The 15,816-nt window shown below is 37.0% G+C and overlaps 1 non-coding gene across 1 annotated transcript; it reads right to left on the reverse strand.

The window, feature by feature from the left end:
• Positions 1–15,378: 15,378 nt before the first annotated feature.
• On the reverse strand, positions 15,379–15,449 carry trnag-ccc (transfer RNA glycine (anticodon CCC)). The gene has a single exon. It is a non-coding gene; the product is annotated as a tRNA-Gly (tRNA).
• Positions 15,450–15,816: the final 367 nt, after the last annotated feature.

Below are 15,816 nucleotides of genomic sequence, written 5' to 3' on the forward strand. Positions count from 1 at the left end.
GAATTGGAACAGTGATCAGTGGCGAAACATTTTATCAGTTGTTGAGTTGTTGGCTCCTTCTACCCATCGTCGACTGTGATTGGTCAAGGAAGGAGGGTCTAAAGACTTGAGAAGGCATTCTGATTGGTCCAAATACTTAAACTTTCTTGTGACCTCGGGAGTTCAAGGGGATGTGTCACCGATAACACCCTCGGACATTAACGGTGATGCAGAGAACAATCTGGAAGAAAATACTGAAGTTCTCTTCAAGTGACTGAAAACATTTGAGTTTTGTTCAGTGCAGTGGACTGGGGACGTGATTTGGATGTCTTGTTTATCAGTGATTCCTTATTAAACTCATACATGGGCAATATAGGTCTATATGAAGTGCCAGATAAAGTTAGACATTCAAAATGTCCTGGGACGACTGGGGAAGCTTCCAGGAACTGCATTTTGCCCACCTATAGCTATTGGTATTGAACATGCTCTCCAAACTCTAACTTTCAAGTAAAAACCCAAAAGCTGCACAGTACAGAGGTATTTATTGTATGCATGTGGACAGTAGAGTCTCTACAGAATGAAAGGAGCAGCTCGCGGGGGTCTCAGCAGGGTATGACGCCGAGAGTGCCGTAAAAGCTGTCTGCGGAGACGAATACAATTGTGAAGAAGCGTTATTTATAACGCAGAGACATTCAATATAGTCATCCATCCCACTCATTCTCTTGCATTACTCCGCTTTTCTCCCTCACTCTCTCCCATCTCACATTCAGATGCTCCTCCTCAGTTCCCCGCAGTCACTGAAGTTCCTTTTCTTTGAAGGAACTCATTGAGAAAGTCACGTCAGTCAAACGGCCCACGTTCATTCCGAGAGAACCCTGTTCAATCAAACAGCAAAACTGTTCACCCAGAAGAACGCATTGTGAACATATAAAATTAGTTCAAATGCATTATAAAATCATTTTTAAAAAATCTGAATTTAATACGAGAATGTCCTCGTCCGCTTTTGTCTGATCTCTTAATATGACAAATACACGCTGGCTGTCATCTATCAACCCAAAGACGTCGACAGTTTAATCAGGGGGTAAAGTGTCCTTCTGGTCCTCTGGGATGTGGGCATTATCGCATTGCTGTGCTCAGAGGTGCGTGTTTCGCGGCGGCGACGGATAAGCGCATGTTATTGCCGTCCACGGTCCCAGGTGCTCCATAAACGGATTAGCGCAGCGGCGTGGAGAGCGGAGCCCGAGCGCCACAGGCCAGGCTGCCCTCAGAACAAGAGCAGCGCCACGGCCGCCCGTCCTGACTTTAATTGACATCTGACCACTTCTGCCGGATTGGCCTGAGGGACAAAACATCAAAAGTTATAGCTATTATTCCGATTATTGGAAATTTCCCAAGTGAGATTCATAATATCTATCTATCTATATCGAAACCCCTAAAATCCATAAAACATTTATAATAATTCTTATACCGCATATTCACACACAATTTTATTATGTACATTTTTTAAAGAACAACATGAAAGGAGGAAGAAAAAGTTTGTTGTAGTTGATTTAGCCTACCGCACGTGTAGACATTCATTTGTAAATTCAAGAATACTTTGAAAAGCACTACAAAAAGGACTCGCATGTGTTATATATAAAAAATATATAAATAATAACTTGAGCCTCAGTAATATTATTATTATTATTTGTACAGATCAAAGAACACTTAACTTGTCCAGCTCATTGGGGAGATGACTTTCATTCAAGCAGTAGCATATACTCATAATATTTCACAAATTTTATAACTAAGTTTAAAGAAGAATTCATCTAAGTCACGCATATATAGCCTAGGCTTTCATCTGTTGTGAATCGTTTAAAAGTGCCCTAAAATCTGTCTCAAGAAAAGAAAACTGGCGAAAAAGTTATTTAGTAGGCTAATATGGGCTCACATATAAAAGTGCAAAAGTAAAAGGTTGCTATCTGAAGATTATTTCCAAGTGACCGGACCCCTTAAAACTATCTCGTTAGCAGTAGTAGTCAGGTCGATTAATAGTTATAAATCATAATCATGAACAGAATTATAAAACAACTCATTTGAAAGTTAAAGCGCATTTTCGATTTCCTGACCAAACTATTTCGCATGTTTGTATTAATAATAATACAACCTACTTTGCGTGTGAGTTTAAGATGATCTTAGCCTGTGCTGAAAATGTATTGGCATTGGGCTGTTTTAAGCCTCTGATTTAACAAAGTCATCCTGATTACTTTTATGAATTTTTAAGTATTCGTGACTGTATTGGTAGGCCACTTTTGGCGCGACTGACCGCGTACTAATTGCTCCTTTGGCCTGTTTGCTAATGCTCTGTGTGTGTGTGTGTGTGTGTGTGTGTGTGTGTGTGTGTGTGTGTGTGTGGAAGAGAGAGAGAGAGAGAGAGAGAGGTGATGGATCTTATAGCATTGGCACAACAAACTTTAATTAATTAATTGCATTGCATATCTCAGAAGCCCCTGCTATGAACAAATGTTTCGGGCAAACATGAGCTCTTTTCCCTCGCTTACAGTGCAATAAACACTATAATAATGTTTTCAGATTGAAGAATGTCTATTGCTTACAACAGGCTCGTGGTAACTGGATATGGTCATAAAGTGAGTGGGGATATATGCGGAATGAGGAGAGACTCAGTTTGATTATCTTTAAAGGGATACTGGATATCCGTGTCAAATCAATTTCGGAGTGAAAAATCCAAGTCAGAAATTTTCTACATCGGTGGAAGAAAAGACATCATAAATAAAGAGGCAAACGCCACACTGGAGAAATGTAAGCGCCCCTGGTTTAGTTTAGACTCTAAAACCAAATAACCCCGGGATGTGTTTCATATAACTCTAAAGAAAAAAAAAACTGTCATTATGATTAAACTCAAGAACAATGTTTCAGCTGTGAGGAGAGACTGACTGCGATAGACTGAAACAGAAGCGAAGTGACTCCAGATACGGTTTGATGTTCACTCTCAGCAGTAGGTCATTTCTGATCGTAATTTATCTTTTTTGAATTTATAACTCCCTTCCTCGTTTTCGAAGGTCACATGTAAAAGGTAAAATGGCCTCTTTGCTCCAAACCGTACAAGGGTCACATAGGTTTTCAAAGTAAACTCGAATATACTTGTAAATTCGAGTTTACAGTGATGTATTCAGCCCACTAAAATTAAAGTAAAATTACTAACGTATTAAAGTAAAACCAAGAGGTCCAAATTCATTGTACTCTTTTCATTGTCGCTTTTGAAACTAAAAAAAAAAAACATATAATTATACTAAATGGATAAAAGACAAGACGTGTCCAAGGATACATGAAATCCACTAGTTTACAGCAGGGGGTTAACATGACTCACAGTGTGACACTAATCTAAAACTTTTAAAAATACTTTTATAATTATTACGCGATTGAGACACATGGACCTTTTGATTCCATTTGTTACTAACAAACATTTTAAATGCAAAGTTAAAAGTGATTAAATAGTCAATGGTGCAACTAACAGTCCTCCTGAAATATACCAACCCGTTCTTCTACATTTTAATATAAAATTATATTTTCTGAATGTCAGATACGCCCAAAAACTTTGCTTTGCAGATATACATATGAAATAACACACAGCTTATGGAAACAGCTCGAACTATGTATTTAACTCATGTAAAACATCCCAACTCGCTGTGTAATGCTTAAGTAAATATTTACCGCTCGAACTACTGTGGGAAACACATCGCTCTTACAGTAAAGTGACAAACTACTCAATAATACTTCTCTTCACAATGGAGTCTTGCTGTTGTGATGACTTTATTCACTCCCCCAGCTCATTAGAATAACTATACAGGGATGGTTATTAGCAGTTTCCTTCTCATGTTTAGAGTTCAGCTCACAGCAACACTTACAAGAATGGCCAACAATTTTGAGATGAGATTTGTTTGTTTGTTTGACTATTCATTTGTTCATGCATTTATTTGTTATTATTATTTTATAGATAATAATAACATTATTAATAACAATAATAACCCCCCCCCCCATTTACTAAATGAAATATCAATTAGTTAAAACAATAATAATTTATTAAATTAAATAAAAAAACTATTGCAATCAAGTTTTTTTTTTAGTTGTGTTTTATTTTTTTTATTTTCTACCGGCTCTTTGTAAGATTATACATTTCTGGCTGATGAAAGTGCCAACTATCTCACCTTTTACCCCTTATCAATTTTTGCTAATGAGTTTAACAGTGTCGACTAATGTCACACTGAGCCACTGTAAATCGTGAAGTGTTTGATGGTACTAATTAAAAGGTGGTAAATGATGTAACTCAAGGCAATACAGTAGCGCTGGGATTCAAACGAAATTAAGAATTTTGCATGACACAGGGTAAATAAAGTGACCCAGTAAGAGGCAGAGAGCCTTTGGAAATGAAGCGTTTGTAGTGAGGGCCGCGGGGCACAGTAATGTCTTTACATGATGGCAGGAGGACAGGGAGTTTATTGCCCCCGTGGTGAACCTTGGCCCCGGGGCCAGTGCTCCGGCATTATCGCTCTCAGGTGATCACGGCAACCAGTAGCGCTCCTCTCAGCAGGTGGTAAGCCTGAGAGATGGGAAAATGCAAGCTCTCAGACTTTTAACTTGCGATATACATCTGTCCACCAGAGGGTGTACGAAACAAAAACGAAAATTATGTTAATCAAGGCTGAATTAAAACAAAAGGTTATGGCAATATATATATTTGTGGGCTACCGTTTTTTTTTTCTTCTTTTTTTCATTTAATACATCAACAAAGAGCGAAAGTTAACCAACCAATACTTACCGGAGATGAACAGAATGAACACCAGTTAATGTTGTCACCTTCATACACACATATGGAAGTTTCTCGTAGAGAAGTGCACTGAAACTAGTTGTTTCTTATTTATTTAGTTCACACAAACGTGCAACAGCTATGTTAAGGTAAGCCGTAAGCGCTAGTGTTTTGGGATCTGTGAGTGGAGATAATTAGCGACCTGTGTGTGATTTCAGCACCGCTGCTGTCGGACAGCTCCTGCGCGCTCAACACCTCCTGACTGCCATCCTGCGATCACGTGACAGATCGCTAATATTTCTCTGCCTTTCCGTTCATTTGACCAGAAAAGTCTTAAAAGTTCAACAGGTGGATCCTACGTTAGGACTGAATTGCATTTAAAGTTAAGGGAAACAGAGTACATTTACAAGTAATTATAATATCTACCAGTAATAATTTAATAAACTGATATCTAACACTGCCAACAAACTCCAGAAAGGTAGTTTTTTTCTCTCTAGATTTATATTCGTTAACAGTTTAAAGTCAACAACGCCACCTTGAGGTCTTAAAATGTAACGTTGTAGCTTAGTTTGTAAAGTGGGACCTAGACCTTGATACGGTATATAGAATACAATAATATAAAATATAACCTATTGGTATAACATATTGTGGTATATAATTTATTAAATGTAATTTCTGTAACAAAGTCTTTATTGTCACTTTATTGTCATCAATTTAATACATTGTTCCTGGTTAAACCTTTGTTTTCTTAAATGACTTAAAAATATATATTAAAACTAAGCGGGACCTCTTAATGAGATCTGTATTAAAAATAAATAAATAAAAATATTAGCTTTTTACCTACTTGTATAGCCTAGTTTGTGTAGGAGTCTGTGTTCTTAATTAGTTACAGGGTAACTCAATGTTCATGCTAAGTCTTTACTTAATTTCCAAATGACCCCCCCCCCCCACACACACACAACTCAACTCTCTAAAATACATGTGTCTTTTCTAGACCAAAACAATCCAGTCAACATTTCCCATCAACTGCACAAAGGCACAAATGTATCAGTTTAGTGTCTTAATGTCTGGATCATATTAGATTGTGAATCTCTGTGTCCTGTGCTTTACCCCTTCAACGCTCCTTCAAGAGGGCAGAGAAAGGCATGTTAGGGACAATCTGTGTTTTATAAAGAGCCTCATGCTGGGATGATCTCTCACTGCAAACATCTCTCACACGCTCCCAAATAAACAATGCTTGTCTTTTCACATAGATATTTTCCTGCAACACATCACAGTTAATTAGAAACTTAACTGAGACTACTGTGCCATACATCTTTATATGTCAGAGGTTAACAGATAATTTTCAGACTGAAGCTAAAGCTTCAACATGATACAGAACAAAATGCATGTCCAGTTTGTATTTTTCTGCCAGTAATCATCAAATTTGACATGCATATTTCAAAAACAGAACCGTTCCATCCATAGCATTTTTTTGCACATTTGATTAGAAAGTTTTTTTACATACAAACACAAACACACACGCACACATGCATGCACACACATACACACACCCACATACACAGACACACACACACACACACACACACAGTCCATTAAGAAGCTATTGAGGTCCTCACAATTTTAAAGAGAGGAGGGTAGTTCCTGTCAGTATCACAAGTTGTGGAGTGTTTTTCAAATGTCTAATGGATTATATTGATTTAAGCTCAATTTTTCCATGGGGATGTACAGCACTTAAACATGAAATCAGTTTAGTGATAATGCAAGTAATTTCCGCATAAGCCAATAATCTGTTTTAAAGGGATAGTTCATCCAAAAATTGGATTTCCACTTTGAACTATGTTGGCAACCAAAGAGTTTCAGTTTTCATTGACTTCCATTTTGAAAAAAGCTGGTAACCAAAGTGCCGGTTCCCATTTACTTCCATTTTGAAGTGTTTTGGAAACCAAATAGTTTCAGTTCTCACTGACTTCAATTTTTAAGAGAGTTTGTAACCAGACGCCTTCAGTGTTGACTTACATTTTGAAAAAAGCTGTTAACCAAACAGCATTGGTTCCCATTGACTTCCAATTTGAAGAATGTTGGTAACCAAACAGTTTTGAGTCCCATTGAATTCCATTATTTTGATAAAAAAAAATATAGTAATTCAGTTGTAAATGAGACTGTTTTATGTTCAGCAAAAAAATAAAAATAAAAATGCATACATGACGTGGAAGACATGAGGGTGAGTAAATGAAAGACTTTTATTTTTGAGTGAACTATCCTTTTAAGAACAGTATGTGCTTGATAGTGAACAATCACAGAATTGTCTGTGTGCTGTACTGTGCACCTCAAAATGTACAAAGATGTATAAGTAAGTATAGCCACTTAGCTGAAGCCTTTCTTCAAAGTAGATCAGTACTATATAGACACAATCCCCATGAGGCTATTTGTCTTGCTCAAGGGCACAGTGTTGATGGCCCATGACCAGCAACCATCTAGCTAAAAGCGTGTTGGCTGCAATGTATACTCGATGTTCCATAACACACTAAAAACCAAACACTACTTATAAAACTGATTGGTTGTTTTTTTATTATTATTATTATTTTTAATTTTACATTGTAAGGGTACTTGATCCAAAGAGTTAAAAGTCACAGTAAAGGGTTATATAATATTACTAAATAATTCTATTTCAAATAAGTGCTGTTCTTTTAAACTTTTATTTTATCAAAGAATCTTGACAAAAATATATTCCAGTTTCCACAAAAATATTAAGCAGCACAACAGTTTTCAACATTGATCATGATAATAAATGATTTTTGAAAAAAACAGAAAACAATTACTTTAAATTGTCATAATATTTCACAACATTACTGTATTTTTGTTCAAATAAATGTACCCTAGGTGAGCATAAGAAACTTTAAAAAACTTTTGAACAGTAATATATGTATCAAAAATTATCATTACGTACGTACACTGTATATTCACTGGGTATCAAACCCATAACCTTGGTGTTGCTATCAGTTGATCAAATAAATCTACTGTAGGTTTCACTGTTTCACTGTCCTTTTAGATGCATAAATAAATGTCTTGTCTAAGCAAAAAGTGCATGAAAGAGAAGCTGTTTAGTCCCGCACAAAACAGCAGGCTATTCTCATGTACGAACTAAACTAGACTAAACCATAAAACCATTGATAATGCCTCTGAATCTTTTACAAAAGCTAACTATCAACAATCCAGGCTTCAAAAGACATTTGCCCATGTCATCCGAGGGGAGTTTAATCAAACAAAGTGTGCTCCTTATGCATGGACTTTCAGAGAAGGTCATCTACATACGCCAACATAAGCCATATCTGTTTTGGGATCATGTCGGTTGACCACAGCGGCCGCTCTCTCCTGGACGGCCCTCTTTTTGTGTTAATATCCTGCCGACCGCGGTCCTGAAAGAGATGCCGGAACAAAGCAGGTATTTGTTTCAAGGGAGTGTTGTTTTAGGAAGAGACTTAGAGGTCTCGAATTAAAGTCAACCCCTTTCGAGGTCACTCAAGATCCTCCTCTCTCCACGGCTCGGCCCAGCCATGAATACAGCCACTTCAGTGCCCTCGGAACAAAAGGGCAGGAAGAATACAGGCGACTGGGGGAGCGGCGAACCCACTGGGAGGGATGGACAACATGCTGGCTCAGACTGGGAGGAGGGAGACTGTTTCAGCCAGTCTGTCGGGCTTAGAGTTAAAGATTACCTTTGAAATCTGCACCCCTCCTCTGTCCCTATAACTCTGCTCCTCTCTCTCGCCATCGCTCAGACCTGCGGGCAGGCGTGGAGAGCGGTTTGATGAGTCCCGGAGAAGATCCTCTTTGATGACAGAGAAGGATCTTTTTGTTCTCTAATCCTTCTCTGGTCTTAAACACCTCAGAGAGAGGCTGTGCTGAAGCTCGGGGTCTCAATGGAGGCATTCTTCCCCACCCGCGCTCGTCCTAAACGCAGAGGAATCTTCCCTCGTGCATCTCAAACCATTCAAAAGTTCAGAGTCTCTAACAAGTTGGACAACAGTATGGTTCACTTTCACTGCAGGTCACCTCAGACAACAAGGAACAGGTTATTACAGTTTTTTTCAATCGCTAACAAGCGCTTAACCATACTTCAGATACTTTTTCTAAACTCTTAACACAGACTAACACCTACAAAACACAATTGGCCAAATGGATAATTTTCTTCTCAAAAACACATTTTGTTAAATATATACTAAATCTTCATTTCAAAATAGAACACATCTTTCTCTGCACACACCAACTTTACCAAAACACTGGAAATCTGACTCAAAATTAAATTATTCTGTCAAAGAATAACACTTGTTTTCACCTCACAAGTTACATGCAGTCAATCAAAGTACACCAGGTTTCAAAATACTGGCTATTGTTGACATTACAAAAACTGAATAGACTTTTCAGTCTCAGTTTTACAGGTATTTGCATGCAAAACATGCAATTCACTGTTTTACACTAAATTTCTTGGTTAGGAACTGTATGTCCAAATGTACAGTAATGTTCACATTCAAAAGCATTCCAGTAAAAAGCTATTTTTTTCCTTTACTGTTTACTGCAGGAGGTACAGTAGAAACACGGTATGATAGAACAGAAAAGGTTTGACAGTATTGCCTACAGTGAACAAAATATCCATGAAACACATAAGAGCATTCTGAACAAAAAAACAACAACAGCAAAAAGCCCAGATAAAAAAAGAGGGGGGGGGGGTAAAATAAAAACAATCTCTCACTGCTCCTGCTCCTCTCACTGCTCCTGCACCTCTCACTGCATCTCTCACTGCTCCTGCTCCTCTCACTGCATCTTTCACTGCTCCTGCACCTCTCACTGCTCCTGCTCTTCTCCCTGGGCCCCTTGCTCTTACTCTTCCTTGTCCATACATTGCAGTGTTTGTCTTTTTCTGTTCCCAAAAACATCACTCTTCAAAGTCCCCCTTTTATTGTATAAGTGTCAATGTAATAGAAAAAAATAACCCCTGCCATTGAGTCTAAGCCAGATAGGAATCAGCTGTGGTTGGCCCAATTTACACAACATAAATCAGCTAAGATATATTGTTTTTGAACTGATATCAATGCAGAAGCAGAGGTTTTTATACTGTATCTAAGGTTTGGAACATTGTTTTTGCTATTGTGGGATGTTGTGTGTTAACATTTGTAAATACTACAAAAACGATCCATAATTTTGTTGGGAGGTATAGCTTGTCTGTTCAGAAAATGTAAGCATTGTGGAAATGTGTTCAATGACTCCATATTGTGTGAAAACGACATGAAATGTGTGAATGGTATGGCCACAATAGACCGATGCTGTGTCAATTGTGTTTAGAGTTTTGAAAATGTGACAACTGCTTGGACAAATGCTTGTTAGTGACTGAAAAAAACTGTAAAGCAATAAACCACAGGTGAATAAGCTGACATTTTAACAGATAATGCCTCACTTCCCCTATTGATTAGTCGTAGTACATTAAGACAATTGTTCTGTTTTACAAGTTTTCTGAAATGTTTAATATGCAACTGAGCCAAATAAGCAATGTTTGTGTACACTTCCAGAATAGAAATGTAAACACAGGATAAAGCCAGGTTCACAAAGTTGTATTATTTTGTTGTTATTTTCACCTTGAAATCCATAAGTATGTATAAGTACAGTACAGACCAAACGTTTGGACACACCTTCTCATTCAAAGAGTTTTCTTTATTTGCATGACTATGAAAATTGTAGATCCACACTGAAGGCATCAAAACTATGAATTAACACATGTGGAATTATATATGGAATTATAACCATAACAAAAAAGTGTGAAACAACTGAAAATATGTCATATTGTAGGTTCTTCAAAGTAGCCACCTTTTGCTTTGATTACTGCTTTGCACACTCTTGGCATTCTCTTGATGAGCTTCAAGAGGTAGTCACCTGAAATGGTTTTCCAACAGTCTTGAAGGAGTTCCCTGAGAGATGCTTAGCACTTGTTGGCCCTTTTGCCTTCCGTCTGCGGTCCAGCTCACCCCTAAACCATCTGGATTGGGTTCAGGTCCGGTGACTGTGGAGGCCAGGTCATCTGGCGCAGGACCCCATCACTCTCCTTCTTGGTCAAATAGCCCTTGATGCCTTCAGTGTGACTCTACAATTTTCATAGTCATGAAAATAAAGAAAATAAAATAAAAACTCTTTGAATGAGAAGGTGTGTCCAAACTTTTGGTCTGTAGTGTATAAAATACATAAATTAATAAAAAAACAAATCCCATAGACAAATTTTGTAGTAGGGACTTAGACCAGAATATTGGACCAGCAATTAACACCCTAACAACACTTTAGTAATCACACATGGTATCATCATGGCAGCAGGTTTTACACAAACCACCACTCGCATCTCTTCAAAAATGTTAAAAACATATAGCCATTTGCTTGATCAACTGATTAAAACTTGTAGATCAAATTCTCAGTGTTAGGATTAGAATGTGTTTCTGCTGTGGACAAGCTTGATCTTACCAGTGTGAACCATGCCCAAACTTATGCACATATCTGAGTAATATAAAAACATATGTGCACACTTACCTTTGCACATTACTAAAAAGATGTCTAAACATGTAAAAACATGCACATGTCTAGCCACCATCACACAAAAGAACACACAAACACACACCGAAACAAGCTTCAGCTTCAGGCTGCTGGTGGAGAACAGAAGGTTTTTTCCCTTGTGTCGTTCCAGCCAGTAATCGGCACATTTGACACACATGACATGACAAAAAGGATGAAAGAGTTTTTAAAAAGATTTCATCTGCCCTTTTAGCATCACACAGATTAACCGTCTCACACGATGACCTCAAAGAGAAGAATTATACACTAGGCTTATACGTATATTTTGCACTTATACAATGATGTTTTTGCCCACGTGACATTTACATGTCTTAAGAGTGCATTTATTTGATACAAAATACAGTAAAATGATAATATTGTACAATTTTTATTGAAAATACCAGTTTTCTATTGTAATAATTTTAAATGTAATTTATTGCAGTCATGCAAAGATTTTTTTAGCACCATTATTCAAGTCTTCAGTGTCACATGATTCTTCAGAATTCATTCTTATATGCTGATTTACTTCTAAAGTTTTCTGATTATTATCAATGATCACATTTAACATAGAATTACTTAAATTTAATGTACTTTATTTTATTTTTTTGCAGCCGCTTATAAATGTCTTGCAGCACCCTAGTGGGCATATTGAGTTGGCAATCAATTGGAGCCATAGGCAGATACAATAAATGGCATGTACAAAGCTGAAAGGTCACTTCCATTTGTTCAGGCTTGAGTGTGTGTAACAGACACCACTGAACATACGGAAAGAGCACTGAAGGTTAAGTGGCCATGAGATGTGAAGTAGCTCAGAATAAACACACACACACACACACACAAGCATACACCTAGTGTGTCCTCCCATGGATTTCTGTTACTCTTAATTGAAATAAATCGCAACACACCTATCACCTATTACTATACTTACCTCTCTCTCTCTCTCTCTCTCCATAGTCTTGAGCATGTGCTCCTACTATTGTTGCTATATTGATTAAAGTCACAGTTTTAAATTAAATCACATAGTAAAACTAGAAGCTAGTGCACATAAGGCTATAAATATCATAGAATAGAAAGTCACATCACATTTGGCTTACACAACATACATTTTATGCTCCTCTTACACATAAAGAAAATACATTTTCTGATCTTATGTGGGTTCTGGTAGAATATATAATGCATATTTTAAGCTTACAATTGTAGAATTATACATGATCTTAATATAAATTTAATTACATAATTAATTACAATTACTAATAAAGTACTAAAACATATTTGAAACCACTAAAACAAATAAACTTTTTTTTTGTCAGCATATTATATTTTTGGTTTCTCATCTTTAATTATTTATATATATATATATATATATATATATATATATATATACCTTTGTATAAATGTATATAAACACACCTTAGGTTTGGGGATCATGCGTGCCAGCAGGTGCATTTCCTAGCCACATGACCAGAAAGTGAGAGACCCCTACTGGCCTCAATCCTTACATCCTACAGCAGCGTGGCCTCTCATCTAAAGACTTGTCCAACTGATGGTGATGTGTGCCATCTAGAGGACCTAACGAGACAATAAATGACCATTGTTACTACTTTACTAAAATAAACACATATATACAAATATGTTGCTGCTATTTGTGATCTGGGTTGTATCCAAAACTATTTCAGTGGGGACCAAAAGTCTGAGACCACACTGAATAGCCGATCTGTGATTTATAATCCCAATTAAACCTGTAAATAAAGACAAAATCTGTTTTGGATTTTAAGACATGAAATTCTGATGTAAGAAGTGTAATGATGTAAGTGGAATATGATTATAAAAATACAATAGTGTATTGACTTGTGGTATCAGAATTTTTGACCCCATATGGTGTGCAAAATAAATAGCTTAGTTTAATGCATATGTTTACTGTGAATAGTGTCAATACCGACTGTATAAAAACAGGTCAATAGTCTTAAATCTGTATTTAGTCAACTTTTTGTTTGTGAGTAATTATTATTTGTATTTTACATGTCGTATATACAGTGGCGGCTCCAGACAATTTTGATTGGGGGGGCAATGGGGGGGTCCTGGTCTTTTCAAGGGGGGTCTCATGAAAACCAACAAAAAATACAGTGGACATGACTAATAACTGCATATTTCTGCTACTAAACAACAAAAACACCTTTGCAATGTAAACAAATGGCTATATTTGTTATTCATATCCTTCACACTGCACTTTCATGTCAGGTATATTATGCATTTTTATTGACATTGATATTTTTACATTTATTTCCAGATAGATATTATTGAGTTTACAGGCTAAAGTGGTCTTGCTGTTGTAAACACTGTTGCTTTTGTAGAAAAAATATTTGCATCACATTTAAAATATAATTATATTTTAATTCATTTCTGAATTGTTTTTATTTTTATAATGATAATTCAGAGAATGAGAAAATCTGAATAAGCCTTACCAGTGTTGTGATAATTATTTTTACGTGTTAAAAATAAATAAGTACTGTAATATAATAAAAGTTTATTCAAATAACATAAAAAAGACCAGACTCCTCGATGCATGTGAAACTTTTCTCCCTCAAACAGCAGCACGCTAGTGTTACTTCTACACTACAGCAAAGAGTATAGAAGTTACTTCTATACTCTTTGACTACAGGCTACACATTGCAATATAAACAACGTATCTGCATGTTCTCACATCACATCGTTCTTGTAAAATAATAATAAGTAAATAAACACCAAAATCACTTCGCTGAGAATGAAACACCACTTACCAGCTGCCACGATGTTGAAAATATCCTCTAGCAATTAAAAAATGCGCGTGCAGCATGAGGAATCTTCCTGGTTGGATGAGGTCGTAGTCAGGTGAACGGTCATCATGTTGGTCATTTTATTTACGGCTAAATTATTATTAATAAATTGTACTAATATTATGATTGGGCGTGGGCAGGCATTTACAAAAGTTTATGTTATTACAAAAAAAAAAAAAAAGAGAACATTTTGCTTTGACAAAAGGGCTCTTAAGGGGCAAAGGAGCAGGTGCTCAAGTGAACCGGTTCTTTCGGACAATTCGATCAAATAAACCAGTTGAAAAAAAAATGGTTCACCGGTTCTTTTGCGCTCGATGTAATGCCGTCATTGGCGATGATTGCCCTTCATTCAAGCCTTTGGTTTACCCGCGCTTATAACATTAGCACAGAATCAGTTCAGAATCAATCACCAGAAGAATCAGTTCGGTTCAGATGCGCTCTGTGTCAGTCTGCTTCACGCTGAATCACGCATGCGCAGTTATCATCAGCTCATCGGTTCTCGAATCGGACGCGTCCGACAGAAACGGTTCTCGGTTCAGTGTATGAATAAATGTCGAAATAATTATTATTTATTATTGTTCTGCGTAGTTTGAAGAGAAACATTTTTGGATCTTTATCCCGAATATATATATTTTTTAATCAGGAAGAGGCTGGGGGGTCAAATGGGGGGTCAAGGCATTTTTTTGGCAGGGTCTTGAGACCCCCCAAGACCCCCCCTGGCGCCGCCGGTGCGTATATAATTCAGTGTGTGCTATAATGTTTTAAGCTTGTTTCTGACAGCCAGAGCACCATTTAATAGCTATTTTATACACTTATAAACTGTGTGCATATTTAATTGTCATCAACAGTATTGCTGTTTGTTTTAGTTTACTCATTTTACAAAAGTAAAACTTTTATTATACCTGCTGATTCTGCATGAACATACAGTAGTTACACAGAATAATTGCATTGACATTACATTTTTTGGTGTTTTGTGCTATAAACTCCATCTAAACACAACTAATACATTTTACTCATTATTATTATTATGAAGGTTGTTATGACTTCTTGGTAATCAAGACATGACTGTATGCCTACTTCTATAAATGCATTTTTCATACAGCAAAGACAGTTTGCGCCACTGCAGTCACAAACAAGCTGTGCGAATTTTCAGTCATGTAACTTGTCAGTTACTCTACTTTAAAACAGAAGTGCGCCGCCCGGGAATCGAACCCGGGTCGCAAGAATGGGAATCTTGCATGATACCACTACACCAGCGGCGCCTGTGTGACTAAACGCAAAAGCCCACCCTCCACAACTTATCTGAAACGTTATGATAAAATACTTTTAAGGCCTTACGCCCTCGTAACATTATTTAGGATACTTATTTCGTTTACATGAGAGAATTTTTGAACCTGACATTCCCACAACCGGTACTGCGATATCGTGGATTGAACCGATTCACCAAACAAGTCTGGAACATTTGTTCACGAATCGGGCTCTCGAATGAACTGATCCATTACACCGAGAACCGTCACATTCATGCACGTCCGGTGAGAAGGAAACGATATATTGTCTATGTATATTACCCATCCATAAGTTGATCTTAGTATAACTTTTTAGAGCATGTCACGCTGGGGTGTCAGGTGA

Source organism: Carassius gibelio, chromosome B2 (assembly GCF_023724105.1).
Source record: "Carassius gibelio isolate Cgi1373 ecotype wild population from Czech Republic chromosome B2, carGib1.2-hapl.c, whole genome shotgun sequence".
NCBI classification, from domain to species: Eukaryota; Metazoa; Chordata; class Actinopteri; order Cypriniformes; family Cyprinidae; genus Carassius; species Carassius gibelio.